The sequence below is a fragment of the Equus caballus genome, chromosome X (assembly GCF_041296265.1).
Source record: "Equus caballus isolate H_3958 breed thoroughbred chromosome X, TB-T2T, whole genome shotgun sequence".
NCBI lineage: Eukaryota > Metazoa > Chordata > Mammalia > Perissodactyla > Equidae > Equus > Equus caballus.
This window is the reverse complement of record NC_091715.1, coordinates 30633942-30652029: the sequence shown is the minus strand read 5'-3', so window position 1 is coordinate 30652029 and position 18088 is coordinate 30633942. Positions and strand designations below refer to the sequence as shown.

General features: G+C 38.5%; 1 protein-coding gene across 4 annotated transcripts in view; it reads right to left on the bottom strand.

The window, feature by feature from the left end:
• PRRG1 (proline rich and Gla domain 1) overlaps nt 1–18088 on the bottom strand; it is a 138535-nt gene that overhangs the window by 81687 nt on the left and 38760 nt on the right. The window contains exon 1 of one of the 4 annotated variants that reach the window (XM_070257787.1): nt 17677–17699. The exons of the other annotated variants lie outside the window; for them this stretch is intronic. The gene's annotated coding sequence lies outside the window, so the exon portion shown is untranslated. Of the gene's footprint in view, nt 1–17676; nt 17700–18088 lie in introns of those variants that run through there. 4 annotated transcript variants of the gene reach the window in all.

The following is an 18088-nucleotide window of genomic DNA, read 5'->3' as shown; positions in this document are numbered from 1 at the left end:
TTTTCTCTGTGGTATTGTGAAAACAAGTGCCTTTGAGGCGCAAAAGAGAGTCACCAAAAAGAAAAAGTAAGATAGAATAGTAGGAATATGGTTAGGTGACTCTTCTAAATCTAAAAATGTTTTGGGAAGAAAAACTAGAAAAGCATTAAGGCAGAAGGAACCTTCAACATAAGAATGAGACAAAAAGGGAGAGGCCATTATGAAGATGATGCATGTGAGTACAATTTCCTTCATTTTGGTGGATGGAAGAGCAGCACACACAGGACATCGCTCAAGAATCATGGTAGCCATAGTCACTGTCCAGAAAAGCTTTCTGAGGAAAACAAGGGGTACAGATGGGCTTTACCCATATTATATAGTGCTATATAATTCAGGGCAGTTCAGTGCTACTAGGAAAAATAGTAAATATTCTGCAAATGGAAAAGTATAGCACCGATAAGTGTAATCCCATTACATCACACTTTGAGAGAGAGAAAATGTTAATTTATATACACCCTTGAATAGCCAATAAACGTATATTCACCTTCCTTTAACCTCACAAGCTTACATTAGGCTTTACTTTCTTCTTTTCTTTCATGAGTTTCCAGAGTGCACTATGTCATTAGCTGCTTATTTTTAGTTTACTGATTAAATTTTAATAAGACTCTTCAGATAGCAGAACAATCAGTTAAAGAAAGTTAATATTGCTAGACAAGATCAATGCATAATGGACACCATGTGTGAGTGAAAAAGTAGAAGAATAAATAATGTGGCTTTGGTTGGATTATCCTAGGCATACCACAGCACAGAACCTTAGCCCCAAATGTAACAAATTAGCACGTTAAATGCGATCATATAAGAAGTTCAGGTATTCCTTCTTTTTTCTTCAATAAATGAGGTCAGATATACTAAATAACTTCAAGAGTTCAACACTTACAATTCAACCAGAAAGAAACAGGTTCTCACATTTTTAATATTCCCATTCTCCTATTATGTATGCACATTACAAAAAATGGCATTGAGAAATCATCACAAATAGTATATGGGAAAAATTTGATATACATCTGAGAGTTCCTTCTATGACATGTAATAATGTTGCATCACTATGTAGTGAATATATTTGAGGATATTACATTAAAGCTACCGGGAGAATCAAAATTTAATGGTCTGACACAGACAACTAAAACATTAACCTCAATTCTAAATAAGGTATACTTTGCAGGATGAAGTTCTTAAATAAACAAGATTTATATCTGATATGTTAATATCCAAAATATATAAAGAACTTATATAACTCAATAACAAAAAACAAACAACCTGATCAAAGAAAGGACAAGGTGGGGCCAGCCCCATGGTGTAGTGGTTAAGTTTGGTGCACTCCGCTTCAGTGCCCCGGGTTCACAGGTTTGGATCTTTGGCACAGACCTACACCACCCATCAGCCATGATGGGCAGCAACCCACATGTAAAGTGGAAGAAGACTGGCATGGATGTTAGCTCAGGGCTAATCTTCCTCAAGCAAAAAAAGAGGAAGGTTGGCAGGCAACAGATGTTAACTCAGGGCTAACCTTCCTCAGCAAAAAAAAAAAAAATAGAGGATCTGAACAAACATTTTTCCAAAGAAAATATACAGATGGCCAGCAGGTACATGAAAAGATGTTCAACATCACCAATTATTAGGGAAATGCAAATCAAAACCACAATGAGATATCACCTCATGTCCATCAGAATGGCTATATTGGGGCCAGCCCAGTGATGTAGTGGTTAAGTTTGCATGCTCCACTTCAGTGCCCTGGGGTTGGTGGGTTCGGATCCTGGGTGTGGACCTACACATTGCTTATCATGCCATGCTGTGGCAGCATCTCACATACAAAGTAGAGGAAGATTGGCACGTACGTTAGCTCAGTGCCAATCTTCCTCAAGCAAAAGGAGGAGGATTGGCACAGATGCTAGCTCAGTGCCAATCTTCCTCAAGCAAAAGGAGGAAGATTGGCAACAGATGTTAGCTCAGGGCCAATCTTCCTCACCAAAAAAAAAAAAAAGAAGAAGAAGAAGAAAGAAAAAAAAAGAATGGCTACTATTGAAAAGACAAGAAATAACAAGTGTTGAAGAGGATGTGGAGAAAAGGAAACCCCTGTAGACTGCTGGTGGGAACATAAATTGGTGCAGCCACTATGGAAAACACTATGGAGATTCCTCAAAATAATTAAAAATGGAACTACCATATGATCCAGCTATTCTACTTCTGGCTATTTATATAAAGGAAATGAAATCAATAACTCAAAAAGATATATGTTTCCCTGTGTTCACTGCAGCATTATTCACAATAGCCAAGAGTTGGAAGTAACGTGAGTACCTAAGAATGGATGAATGGATAATGAAGATGTGGTATGTATATACAATAGAATACTACTCAGCCATAAAAAAAAGATGAAATCTTGCCTTTTGTGACAACATGGATGGACCTTGAGGGTATTATGCTAAGTGAAATAAGTCAGAGGGAGAAAGTCAAATACCATATGATTTCACTCATATGTAGAAGATAAACAAACAAACAGATACGGAGAACAGACTGGTGGTTACCAGAGGGGAAAGGGGTAGAAGAAGGGTGAAAGGGGTAAAGGGGCACATGTGTATGGTGACAGATGGCAACTAGACTTTTGGTGGTGAACACAATGTAGTCTATATAGAAGTAAAAATATGAGGGCCAGCCCAGTAGCATAGCAGTTAAGTTCACACGCTCCACTTTGGCGGCCTAGGGTTTGCCAGTTCAGATCCCAGGCACAGACCTACACACGGCTTATCAAGCCATGCTGTGGCAGGCATCCCACATATAAAGTAGAGGAAGATGGGCACGGATGTTAGCTTAGGGCCAATGTTCCTCAGCAAAAAGAGGAGGATTGGCAGCAGATGTTAGCTCAGGGCTAATCTTCCTCAAAAAAAAAAAGAAGAAGTAAAAATATAATGATGCACGCCTGAAATTTATAATGTTATAAACCAATGTTACCTCAAAAAATAACAAATTTTTTAAAAGTATATAGAACTGATATAAGAAAAAATTATAAAAGATTTGAGACATACCATATACTGAATGGTAAAACTCAATATTGTAAAAATGTCAGTGCTTTTATATTAATTCATAAATTCAATGCAATTTCAATCAAAATCCCAAAGGAATTATTTTTGCAAACTGACATAATTATCATAAAGTCTACCAAGAAGAATAACAGATGAGAATAACCAAGAAAACAATGAAAAAGAAGAAAGAGAAGTATATGCATTGACACATATTAAAATGTTACAATGTTAAAACCATACTGCATAGCCTTGTTACATGAATATACAGATATTAGTGGAACCTAATAAGAAACCCCATCAGTTAGAATTAGGTTCACTTGCAGTGACCAATAAAAACAACATAACAATGATTTAAACAAGATAGAAGTTTACCATTCTCTCACATACTGGAATTTTAAAGATAAGCAATCTATAGCTGATAGAAAGTCATCAAGGACTCTGTAGACACCAAGACTTCTTCTAGTTTGCAATAATGCTCAACAAGTAATTTCTACTCACGGCCCACCATGGCTGCCAGAGTTCTTGTCATCACACGTACATTACATCTATCAGACAGGAGGAAAAGAATAAAGAAGGGTATGGCCCTTCTCATTTAGGACATGTCCTGAAAGTTACATACAACATTCCCCCTTATATTTCAATGGCCAGAACATAATCACATGACCGTACCTAGCAGCAAAGGAGGTTGGGAAACATAGTTTTGATTTAGGGGAACAATGTGCCCTGTTATATTAGAAAGCTCTATTACTAAAGGTGAAGGGGAGAAGGGATTTTGGGATGTCTCTAGCAGTGAAGCACAGACCAAATTACACATAAGCGTTTAGTATAATCTAGCATAACGTAGGGGTGACATTTACAACCAGTGGAGAAAGATAGATTATTCAATAAAGGATGCTGAGATAATTGGCTAGTCTTTAGGAGAAACGTTAAGCTAAAGCTCCACCTCATTCCTTATATCAAATTCCAAATGGACTAAGAGTTGAATGTAAAAAAATGAAATCATAAAAGAACTAGACAAAAACATATAATCTTGGGTTTGGAAAAGTCTTTTAAACTATAACACCAAATATAGAATCCATAAAGAAAAAGACAAATTTGCACGAAATTTTAAAACATCTATCAGTCCCAAAACACCATAACTAAAATTAAAGGCAAATGCCAAATTAGGGAAAAAATGCCTGCAATATATTAACCAAAGAATAATTATTATTTTATGAGATTACAAAAATTCATAAGAAAAAGATGAGCACCCTAATAGGAAAGATAGGCAAAGGACAGAAACAGACAATCCATAACAGAAAAATGCAGACGGGCAGAAAAGTGTTTAACTTCACAAGTAGTGATCAAAAGATAAAAATAAAGGGGCCAGCCCAGTGCATAGCGTTTGAGTTCACGCACTCCGCCTCAGCAGCCCAGAGTTCACAGGTTCAGATCCCGGGTGCAGACCTGGCACCACTCACCAAGCCATGCTGTGGCAGCATCGCACATAAAATAGAGGAAGATTGGCACAGATGTTAGCACAGTGCCAATCTTCCTCAAGCAAAAAGAGGAAGATTGGCAACCGATGTTAGCTCAGGGACAATCTTCCTCAAGTAAAAAGAGGAAGATTGGCAACAGATGTTAGCTCAGGGACAATCTTCCTAGAGCAAAAAGAGGAAGATTGGCAACAGATGCTAGCTCAGGGACAATCTTCCTCATAAAAAAATAAATAAAAATAAAAATGGTCATGGGCTATTTTTTAAACTATAAATGAAATTGTGAAAAAATATGAAATAGTATTACCCAGTCTTGGGAAGGAAGTAACAGTGATATCACTTTTTTGGAAGACAATTGATAATGCCAGTCAAGTGTTCTAAAATGCTTCTCTGACCCTTGTAGTTCCACGTTTGGGATTTTATTTATTTTTAAAGATTGGCACCTGAGCTAACATCTGTTGCCAGTCTTCTTTTTTCCTTCTTCTTCTCCCCAAAGCCCCCCAGTACACAGTTGTATATTTCTAGCTGTAGGTCCCTCTGGTTGTGCTATGCAGGATGCCACCTCAGCATGGCCTGATGAGCAGTGCCATGTCCGTGCCCAGGATCCAAACTGGTGAAACCTTGGGCCCCCGAACTGGAGTGCCAACTTAACCACTCGGCCACCAGGCTGGCCCTCATGTCTGGGATTTTAAAAGAAAAAACCAGAGATGTGGGCAACGCTGAGGTTAAAGGACGTTTATTACAGCGTTATATGTATAACCTAGGAGCAGAGTCTCTACCCAGATTCTGAGGGAGAGAAACTGCAAACAGTATTTTACTGTATTTGTAATTGTACCATAATTATTACTGATATATTTAATGTTGTCTTGAGTCCTTTAATCTCTTCAACTGTGTCACTGAAAATTCTAGTATTTGTAAGAGTGCTAGAACTATAAGGTTGAGTACTACAACAGCGACGTGGTAGAGTATCTAATGAAATGAGGACATGCTGCTGCTATTTTTTTCACTAAATGAAAAAGGCTGAGTACAAAATTCTTTGTCCGTGGTATATTCTGCTTCTCCATAATGTCTGCTCCTAGTCTCTACTCCCACCTCCTCTGCTCTCTCACCACTCCACTTTATTCCATGCTTTATTTCAACCAAAGCAACACGAACCCAAGGGGGGTGTTGTACATAGCAAACTTTTACTGAAGGGTTGAACCACGGAGTACAGTTACAGCCCAGGGCAGGAAAGCACTTCACATTTAACAGTAGACATTCCCTGCCAGCGGGCATTCCTCGCTGGTGGTGCTCCTCCAGAGAATTTACCCTTTTCTACGCTTCCCGAGCTTCTCCCCAGTTCCCCTTCTCTCATCTCCCCTTCTCTCTACTTCCCGGGCCCTCATCCCCTCGTCTGTCAAGCGGCCAGCTCAAAGTTTCCTCTTGTTCTTGTGGAGAGTAATTTACTACTCTTTTAGTTTCACCTCCTCTTTCCAAGCCCTGGAAGGGAGTAGGGGTGAGAGGTGTCTACTATTCACACTATATGAAGACCATTAGGAATGTTTCTAAATTAAAATAAATCTTCCTTGAGATGAATTCCATCATCTTCTTAAAGGCAGAAGCAGCTACAATCTTATGAGTGTATATGTATAAATATATATATCTTTTTCTTTACACTTCATATCTACGTGTGTATATGGTTAGAGAAAAAGACTGAAAAAGCATACTCGAAAATATTAACAATGGTTAATTCTGATTATTGGGATTATAAGAACATTTTCTTTTCTCTTCATGCTGATATATTTTTCCAAATCTCCTGCTATATTAATTTTATATTTACAAACATTGTGTTTTTAAGTAATCAAATGTAAGAACAAAAAATGGTTTTGTTGCAAAATTTTCCTTTTCAAATGTAAATACCTTTCACTTCATCTTACATTCCTTTATCCCCAGTGTTTACCAATACACTTAAGGGAAAAACAGGTTTGTAAACAGCTATAGTTACAGTAGAAAACATGTATTTCAAAGATGTGGACAGGCAAAGATGAAATAAACAGCAACTATTAAAAAAAAAAAAAGACTTAGGGGCCAGCCACATGGCCAAGTGGTTAAGTTCGCATGCTCTGCTTCAGCGGCCCAGGGTTTCACTGGTTCGGATCCTGGTGGTGGACATGGCACCATTCGTCAGGCCACATCGAGGCAGCGTCCCACATGCCACAACCAGAGGATCTACAACTAGAATATACAACTGTACTGGGGGGATTTGGGGAGGAAAAGCAGAAAGAAAAAAAAAAGATTGGCAACAGTTGTTAGCCCAGGTGCCAATCTTTAAGAAGGAAAAAAAAAAAAAGATTTAAGGGCTGGCCTAGTGGCACAGCAGTTAAGTTTGCACATTCTGCTTTGGCGGCCTGGGGTTTGCCAGTTCAGATTCCCGGCACAGACCTACGCACTGCTTGGCAAGCCATGCTGTGGCAGGCGTCCCACATATAAAGTAGAGGAAGATGGGCACGGATGTTAGCTCAGGGCCAGTCTTCCTCAGCAAAAGATGTTAGCTCAGGGCTAATCTTCCTCAAAAAAAGAATTAATAGCTTTTTCAATAAAAACTATTTTTCAGTAAAGGTCTATTTCCTGGAAGTATCATTCACATTTTTTGAAGCAAATCTGTATCAAGAACAAAATTAAGTTGATAACACTACACAACAAGAAGAATCCCATTCTATGAAAGTATAAGTTTGTTTGTAAGGTAAAATAAAAAGGTGCATGTAGAAATGCTTTTTTCCTTTGCAAACTAATATGTTCTCCTGCAGAAGCAGCCCAGACAAAAATCACAATAATGGATTCCTAGGAGAAGCTGTTACACTGATGTTGGGCAACACTGACCACATAGGTTAAAAAAAATCTAAAGATGATGGGGAATGCCAGGCTTGATTGCCTGTTGCTATTGTTTTTACACTCCACTGCTCAATCTAATTGAACTGGAAAGTTATAAACTCTCAGACAAAAAGTAGAAGAGAAATGAAACCAAGGTCTTGGAGAGTCCACAAACTAGAAAATGAGCTTAATCACATTTGACTAAAAATCACCAAACCCCAAAGGGAGATTTAATTTCATAATGATGTCCTATTTTGTTTAATGCTGGCGGAGATCATGTATGTATCTTGTTTGATGCTATCCTCATACTCATCACTATACTTGACATATACTAGACATGCAAAATTTATTGAATAAAAAATTTATTGAATATTGTATTTTAACAAGTTGAGCTCATATGATATTCTATTTTGTGTCCAACCTTTTTCACTCATACATTGTAATAATTTTCCTATAAAATTAAATACTTCATAAACATGATTCTTAATGGCTGCATTATTTTTATGTACCATAATTTAACCATTACCTAAATGTTCTATCATTCAGAAATAAACTTTGTTACATCCATACAATAAACAATTATGCAACCTTTAAGAATTGATTCTATTTTTTTGCTGTCATAAACAATGTAGCAGTGTATATTTTTAAATAGAAATTGTTATTCTCATTTCTGATAATTTCCTTGGGACAGATAAATGGGAGAAGCTGGATTTAGACATCTATAGATAGAGCTATCTTATCCTTTGGAGCAAGAAGCATATATTTCTAGGAAAATTAGAGAGGGTTATCAGCTCTTCAGATATGTGTAAATTAATTTAGTCAGCTTGCTTCTTAATACCTAGCTGAAACAGACTACAAAAATTGTAGTTTTCCTATGGTAAAGTGGAGACCGTCCAGCAGCGAAAGGGCTGGATCACATAGGGTAGGTGGGGTGAATTCATCCTGACCAGGGACTATGCAGTGGCCTAGTCCTTCCTCTTGTTACTTAATCAGCTAGGAGACATTTCTAGGACTCTCTTTTCTCTCCTATGAAAGGCTTCCTGGTGAACTGAACTGAGACTTGGAGAAGCTTGGGAGGAAAGGGCCCAGATGTAACTTGTGCACACCTTGAGGTACTCATATGACCACTTGTTGCTTTACCTCTCATGCTAACTTATGTAAAAGTTCAATTGTTATATACTTCAGGATATCATCTAATTTTGCACCCTAGATCATCACCAAATCGTGATAAACAAAAAAAGGAAAACAGACACCAATTCAACACATTAAACTTGACATTTCAGTATCAAATTCACTGCATTTACTCATACCCTACCTTGTCCTGGAAAGAATTAAAGATGATTTATATAAAATCACATAATAAAAGATAAAATTTAAAAATATAAGAGGTGAGGAAAATAAGACAAAGGGAGAAATCAAGTACAGAAGAGATTCAGAATAATATAACCTAAATAGAGAGGATTCAGGTTTGTATACAAAAAACATGCTGCAAGGTTCTGTATCTTTATTAAAGGAAGAGACGAACCTCCCAGAAACCAAGCCAAGAGAACAACACAATTAGTTACACAAGACGTGGTATCCCTAAGATAAAAACAAACCAGGTGCCTGGAAGCCTTGTTACTTAGGATTTTGAGATTAGAGACAAAAATGATCCCTTATGTCCACAAAAGAAGATATGTAATGAACGACATCTTCAACATCCATATAATAAACACAGTAAGGCATTTTATAGCACAATTTCTTATAGTTTCTTTCTTATAAGTAGGCCAACGGCAAGACAGCACAGAAGCAGTGTACCCTATATTTGTATAATATGTTTAGAAAGCGACCCACTCAAACGGCTTCCTAAAACAGCCTAGATACAACAGAAAACACACGAGGCCCAGTGGAATGGCCAAGCCAAAGGAAACTCATTGCACCTGGCTGATCCAGACAACTATCCTGACAGCCACTTTATAAACAAAACCTGAAAAATCTGATTCACTCTGCTGGCCCTTCTCCAAAAAAAAGAGCAGTAGCCCTGAAAGAAACGCCAATAAGCAACCCCATGGGCCAAGAGAATATCATTCCATTCTAAATAATTAAGGGTGAGGGACTATAGTTCATCTTAGGGACCCAAGGCCACCCTTGGGTCGCTAAGAATTACTAATCCCTGGAAATACATTGTGGAAAGCTTGCCAAGTTGGTTTACCAAATCAGTCCAGTCCTGGGATTAATCAGCCAAAACAAAAGATGATGTTTGTTATGATATGTAATGGCTAAACGGTAACCCCAAAACCTTATACTGGAGTCCAACTGTCCAGGGACAACGCACTAAAGATTATGGTACCCGGTGGGGAAAACATTTTTCTGGACTACTGCCACTTCAGTACTCAATTTTCAAGTGGGGTCAAATTTCTCTATAAATCCTTTATTTCCCCTAGTTACACTACTTTTCATCAGAGTTGAGGTGAGGGTGCAGAGGATACAAGGGGGGGGGTTCCGTCTGAAGACTGTTTTTTTGCTCTCCCAGCTCTATATTAAGAAGAATCTTTATATCATTTTACTTGATCTTCACATTAGGAACACTGTGCATCCAGTAAGGCAAATAATATCCTACTTGTCTTACAGATGAGGGAACCAAGGCTTGGTTTGGTTACAGAGTCACTATTTGATAGAACCTGGACCACAGCCCAGGTCTGATTCTCACTTTGATGCTGTCCCCACTGTAGTACTGAACCAAGAACAGAAAATTTTCAGCTCTCAGCTTAATTTCATATGTCCTACAGCAGATTTTCCAATAATAAAATGGCCACTTTTGCGACTTACAATTAAAAGCAACAAATACAACAACTGCATGCAAACCTGAATCAGAGGTCCTAAAATGAGGCTGACATTCTAGGCTGTTTTGGCCCCTTTTATTTACTTTTCCACTCCAACAAGAATCCTAGAAATCAAGTCAAGCCACCTTCCACAAATGCTATATACTTTCCACTTCCAAGCCTTTGTTCATATCATCTCCTTTAAGTATGATGTCCCTTCCTTTTGGCTTATCTGAATCCTAATCCATTATTAATGATAGTATAATTCCTCACTTCCTTAAAAATATATCTCTATCAGCCCAGCAGGATATAATCTCTCTGCCCTCTGAATTTCTGTAGCATTCAAATCTCTAGTACTCATTTGTCAAATATTACTCTCTCTTGTTACTCACCAATTTTCTAACTGTGTGTGTATTATCTCTCCCAGATTGCAAGATGCTTGAGGGATAAGGCCTTTCTGCACTGATCATAGCATCCAGTACCCATGTGATACAGAGAAAGGACTCACTAACCGATGGCTAAGACACCAAGTCCACTGAATAGCCTAAACCAACCAGCTGCCCACTTCACTATCTTTCTTTCACTATAACTCAACCAATCTTTTAGTTTCCCATTTTCCCCTTTACCTTTCTTTGTCTACTTTAACTGTCCATAACACAAAACCAAATTATATACTTTAACACTGGATTGACCACAGATTCTTGCTTAACATGCATGGGAAATATTCTGAATTTGGCAAACTGATGTATACTTAAGGCAGACAACTTGGAACATGCATAAATTTTCATTGCTGCTTCACAATTCATTCTATAAATATTCATCATTTATTTAACCAGTCTGCTACTGGTGTTCATTTAGGATGGTTTCATTTCTTTATGATAAATAATGCTGACATATATACCCACCTATATTTTTATGCACATTTCTTATTATTTTCTGACATGAAATTCCTAAGGCGATTGATACATATTGCTAACTCGCCTTCCAGAAAGTGTGAACCAATTTCATTTTCACCACCAATGTACAAGAGTGCTTGTTTACAGAGAGTGGTTAGTATTAGGGGGATTGACAGTGCAAGGAGGAGGGAGGAAGAAAGGGAACCAGATTAGGGAGGGTTGGGTCTTTAAAAAGAAGATCTGAAATAAAATGGTGGACATAGAAGTTTTAATCATATAGGCCTCTTCATTTTGGTATGCTTAACCTTTTATAATTAAAAAAAATTTTTTTTTTTTAATTTTTTCCTTTTTCTCCCCAAAGCCCCCCGGTACATAGTTGTGTATTCTTCGTTGTGGGTTCCTCTAGTTGTGGCATGTGGGACGCTGCCTCAGCGTGGTCTGACGAGCAGTGCCATGTCCGTGCCCAGGATTCGAACCGACGAAACACTGGGCCGCCTGCAGTGGAGCGCGCGAACTTAACCACTCGGCCACGGGGCCAGCCCCAATAATTAAAAAATTTTTAAAAAACTATTCCTCGGGGCCGGCCCGGTGGCGCAGCAGTTAAGTTCGCAAGTTCCACTTCTTGGGGGCCCGGGGTTCGCCGGTTCGGATCCCGTGTGCGGACATGGCACCACTCGGCAAAAGCCATGCTGTGGTAGGCGTCCCATGTATAAAGCAGGGGAAGATGGGCACGGATGTTAGCTCAGGGCCAGTCTTGCTCAGCAAAAAGAGGAGGATTGGCAGTAGTTAGCTCAGGACTAATCTTCCTCAAAACAAACAAACAAATAAAAAAACAAAACCATTCCTCATGTTTGTCAGCACTGAGTATTAGCATTTTTTCAAATTTGTGAATTCAATAAATTAAAAATGGTATCTTGTTGCTTTAGTTTACAAGCTCTTGATCACCAGTCGGGTTGAATATATAATGTCTGAGCTAGCTGTATTTCTTTCTTTGTTTATGAACCTACAGCGTTGGGTTAAATTTTTGTGCTCTCTGTTCTTTATTGGTATGTGAACTCTCTGTTTTTAATTTCAAAAGCATGCATGAAGAACATTACCTCTCAAAAATAACACTTCTACCCAAAAGGACCACTCTCTAAGTAGGATCTTTATATGTGTGGCCCTTACTTGATCTCTTCCTCCTTTTATTTGTGGCCCTCAAAGGAAAAAATTTCTCCACTACTGAATTGAACATAAATTTCCTAGAAGCAATTAAAAAATAGAAAGGCCTTCAGAAAAACTACTTCCTTTCCTAGAACAATTAACTAGAAGGCCTGTGGAGGAAAGCTTGGTCTCTGAGGAAAGGGGTTTGTCTAATAGATATGACTGTAAGCTTTTCCTGTTGCTGTGGTAAACAGGCACAGGGGAATTTATGGCTGAAAACAAATATGCTGTATTTGGATAAAGAAAGAGACATTAAAATTCACAACTATCTAAAGAATGCATGTAAACTCATGAATCAAAGGAAGGAAGGCCCTAAAAAGAAAATGCAGAGTAAGAGAAGGGGGCAGCAACAAGGATTAGAGTGTCCTACAGGTTCCCAGCTGCCCTCCGCTTCATTCCAACCAGCTTGAAGAAGAGGACACTCAGACACTCTTTGTTGATAAAATAAATTCGCACTACAAATAAGGGGATCTATCAAATGCTGCAGCCCCTCCCTCTAGCAAATGCAATTCACAAATGGAGGAAGGAAATGAAAGCTAAAGGACATCTAGAAATCAGAGAACCCTAGCAAGCAGACAGATTATTTATGGAGTCCATCACTTACAGAGTTAAATGGTTTCCATATTGCTGTGGCCAAGTTCCTGGTACCGCATTCTCTTGTACTACAGCTATTTCCATCTCTGACCATATCCTTCATCTTGCAAATGGCCAAGCAAGTTTAATTTGAAACCATGAGCCAGACCACACTTTTAAAATAGAAACAAAGAATCTGAAGAAATAGCAAAGAAACATATTTTGTCCTTGAGATTTAAGATGGTAAGCTTACCACCAAAATATGTTCAATATGTGACATAATTGATTGGATACGTGCCAGGACATTTTTGTGGGAGACCCCAATTATGAACATGACATTGTAGACTACGTACATCAATGCCACCCACAATGCCTTTGTCCCCTGCTTTTCTCTAGTAGAAGGGCTGGAAAAGTTCTCAGTCTCCTTTGCAACTGAGGGTGGCCATGTGACCCAGTTCTACACAATGTGATGTAAGGGGAAAGTCTTCTTTTCAAGAGTACATACTTCTGGCAAATCCTTCTGCCATTTGCCCTCTTTCTTCCTGCATGGAATACAGATACGAGGTGTGGAGAATAGCCACTGTACAATCATGAGAATGAGAACCACATGCTAAGCTTGGTGGATTGGACAAACAGAAAGATATGCTCCCTTGAAGACATCTGCTCTGAACTGCTTGCCTCTAAACTTATTTTATAAGATAGCTACACCCTTATCTAAGCCTCTATTAACTGCATTTCCTGCTAGCTGCAGCCAAATTGATTCCTACTAATATACCAGGAGTAGACAAATGAATAGTAATTGAGGTCTCCACTGTGATATAAAGAGGCAGATACACATCAAAAATGCAATAAAAATGTCATGTAAAAGCTGTAAAAGAAGTAAAGGATTCATTAAGGGAAGAGTGGTCAGGTCAATCGTACCCAGAAAAGACATGAAGGCTTCAAAGACCAGGTAACACTTGAGAGTCCTGAAAAATGAAGACTTGTTTGCCAGGAGCAGAAGGGAAAGAATATCTCACCTTGCCTTTTGTCCAACACGGCTACCTCTATTCCCATGCTAAAACAAGTAAATAAACCTACAACACTGCAATACAATAGATTTCCCATTCTTCCAAAAAAATTTACAAGGGTCTATCACAGCCAAGCATTGTGCCAGGACTCAGTGATTACCAAAATGACATAAAACCAGCCCTCATGTTGCTTACAGTCTAACTGACATTTTCAAAGCTATCTCAGTAAAACAAGGATTCACAACTCAGTGACTGCATAACTGTATCTTAGATATACTGCTGTGTTTGGCCTATAAGAAGTTTGATCTTCCAAGTTTTCCAAACTAATACTACTCTTCTTCCTTATCACCTAGGAATTGCCTCTCTCCTAGAGTAAAGGGAAGGACATCATATTGCCATTTGTGATCACTAAAAATCTCTGAATTATGAACCTGGCAAAGATCCCAAGAGATCAGGTCAGTCTATTCTGTAACTCACAGCTCCAAATCTTCTGGAGACAATTAGGATTCAATACGTAAGAAAACTACCTTACCATCTATTCACCTCCTTGCAAACTGCTTCTGAAATGTCTGCAATGTCTTGCTTTCACTACCAAGTAGAGTCAGTCTTAGGGAAGTTTCCTCCCACATACCAATTTAGTTACTAATTCGAGGAAAAAATTCTCTTTGGAAAAGCATTTCACCAAACCTCATATAAGCGTTATAGAATTCTAACACCTTGTGCAGTTTACTCTAAAACAGACTTTCTCCCTGCCCTTCTTATCACACAGACACTGTGAAACATAATAGTCCCTTGAAAACATAGCTCTTTACCTCCCATTCAACTGAAGCATTCGCCTACCTTAGAAGAGAACAAGTAAGATGAAAGGTAGTAATTAATGCGGTCTGGAACAGAAGCAACAGAAATGTGCTCAGAAGAATCAAACATAAATTTGTTAAATTATAAATGAATCTTTCAGAATCATCTGGAAAAAAATTGAATCCTGCTGGGCAACATGCATGAATATCCATAAAAACATTCTTTGGCCTTACTTACCTTGTTATTCTAGTCTACGACTGTTTTCACATTTTCAGTGCTCACTCATGCAATTAAGGCCTCTAGCAGTTTTGGGGCACTGGATTTCAACCCAGGTTACCTAAGGAAGAAGGAGGCTGCATACAGGGAGATCCATAGCTATGGGTCACTAGAGCCAGCAGGAAGATAGCTACCACAGCCCCTTAGAAGTCCGAAGCCTTCTCCAGGTTCATCAATCTGCCTACAGCACTGAGTAAATGGAGACCTAGGGCAGAGAATTGAAGGGAGTTTCTGAGTTATGATGCTGAATACCTGGATTAATCTCAGGAAATAGTTCCATACTACATCTCTTTCATAATAATCACACTGACAAGTCAATGCCAAATCTTTAATTTTGGTGACAGACCAATGTCTGCTTTGATCTCACATTCCCATTCAATAGTGAGTAGCACCTACAGTACAGCCTGTGATTTACTAGAATGACATCAAGACCCCACATAATCTCTTACATGTGAATTAACAAAAAGGTAATGAGCCAAAAGTGTTATGAGTTGTAGTTTGATGAATCTTACACTTTATGTGTGTAGGCATACTCTCCAGAATACTTTAACCCCAATATTAAATTTAATATTTTGCTAGTCTATGACCTAAATTCCTTGATGATTTCTATAAGCCTCCTAATTATTATACACATTCTTAAGGCATTCAAGTTAATAATCTCATTTACTTTGGCTGTTATATGAAGTATAAAGTTACAAAATGAACTTTATTAAATTACCTAGCTCACTATTCCCTACAGTCCTTCAACAAATGAGTTAGAAGAAATAACCATTACAGGGATTCCCCCGACAAAGAATTCATTTACATAGCACTATATAACAAAGTATACCATGGACAAATTAATCTTTTATTTAAAATAGCTTGAAATATATTAGCTGTGTATCTACATGAGTACAAGAAGAAAAACATACAAATATTGTTCTTTAATCACCTTATTTCTGAGATAATGAAAATGCTCTCTCTTAACTAATTTATTAATGGTGAGTAATTCATTATGGTGAATCCATAATTAACAGATTCAAATAACATTTACTGAATACCTATGACAGGCATTGTACTAAGCAAAGTAGAATCTAGCATTTGGTTCAAAGCAGTTGTAAATAGGTTTCTAAAAATCTCCAGGCTTTGTGAAAAGTTATTCTATTTTTCAACACAACTTATTGAGGTGAAATCACATAGGTTGCTCATAGTCCTCAAAGGATTCTGCTTATCTCTAAAATTTCTCCCTCCCCTACTTCCTTTTGTACGGAAAACATGAGGCTAGGACATGGCAGAATTCTTCCTTATCAACATTCACTAAAGGAACACATGGTCTTGGTTTCTAAGACGTAATTCAGTAAAATAAATTGGATTTTCTTTTTGCCCTCATGGAAATATTTCTCAAAACCTTCCATTCCTGGGTATGATAAACTCAGAACCTATAGGACTCTCTCTCTTTCTCTTTCTCTCTCTCTCTCTCTCTCTCATGTGCACGTGCACACAAACAGAAAACTACAAAACCCGATATAATAGAAAAATGAACTTAAGATACTGGACAGTGAACAAGAGCATATAGACTCTCACAGGGAACTCATAATTGCTAGGAGGAATAGAGACAGGGAGCTATACAAATAAGTTTTCATCACCATGGTCTTTTAGCCCGGGACTAAGTCCAGCACTTGTGGTGAACAGCAGCTAATGGAGGGGGCATATACGGAAAAAAACACTATTATTCTGGCCTGGGGAACCAGAAAAGTTGAGCTGGGAAAATGCTGAGGGAAGTTGGGGAATCCCAGAAGGAAGAAAGCCAGAGAGGGAATTCCCAAACTTTGTCTACCCACATCTTTAACTGAACCCTGAACCATGCTGGTGTGGAACAAATGCAAAGCAAAAGAACAAATTCTGAGCTGAGACTATAGCTGCCGCCCAGAAGGTGCTGGTGAGTGAAAAGAAGTAGACACTGGCAGAGAGTGTGCACTCAACTTGGAGGAGGGGAGATGGTGTGCCTTTTACTCTGGGATTAGATGCAGTCCAAGTGCTCACAGCAGAAGTGAGCATGTGTGCAAAATCCAGTCATGCAGGCCTGGAACAAAGAGATAAAAAGAATCCAGGAAACCATGAGCACTGAAGAGAAAAAGCCAAAGAGTAGATCCCTAAACCCTGACTACCCACATCTGACTAAACTTTGAACAATGCTTGTACAGAGTAGATTCTCAGCAGCCTATCCAAAAACAAGAGATCTGAAGAAAGACAAGAGACACCACATAAGAAAGAGCTAGCTGTTCAAGCTCAGCCAAGAAAACTAGCTACTAAAACAAATATAATAATACTTATTGGATAAGAATAATATAGTCCAGAATCTCCTCAATTTAACATTCATAATATCCAAGATATAATCCAAAAGTACCCAGCACACAAAGAATTGAGAAAATATAGCACGTTACCAGGAGAAAAGAAAGTCATTCTAGTCCATCTCCAAGATGAAACAGACGCTGGAACTAACAAAGATGTTAAAGTAGCTATCCTCAATAAAATACAAGGAGGCATGTTTTCAATTCATAAAAACCTGATTTCCAGTTTCTGGTCTGGCATATAAGGACCTTGGAAGTCATCACTCCCATTCGTACAACAAGAAAAAAGGTGAACGAACTGAAAACCAACAACTCTTCCTAGATCCATCAGAGAATTGAGCTCACAGGGCAAACCACTGCCCTCAAAATTGTAGAGACAGACAGGTAGATATGGAAAATCAAACTTACCAAAGCAGAAGCTCAGGAACACACAGAAAACTCTAGAACCAGTACCAGGGTAGGAAAATCTAAACTGTAGTTGATTGCTGGAGGCTCAGTAGACAAGTGTAAGAGTTAACAATTCCAAGGGGACCCAATCTTAGGGGACCCAATCTTAGGGGAACCCTCACACTTTTCTGAGTTTTACCTCCAGGAGCCCCACCAGGTTCTCACAGCGAAAATCAGAGAAAAACTCCCTCAGGCTTCCAGCAGGGAGAGAGGAAAAGTAGCCATTTTGTAATATGCACAGAACATTCTCTTCTTAACAAGGCTTGCCCTCCAGAGAAACTATTTACCAGAGCCTAACCAACCTTGGGGAAATAAAATACCCAAATTGGCTCAAAATGCCCAGATACCCAGTTGGCTCTAACCCCCGCCAGAC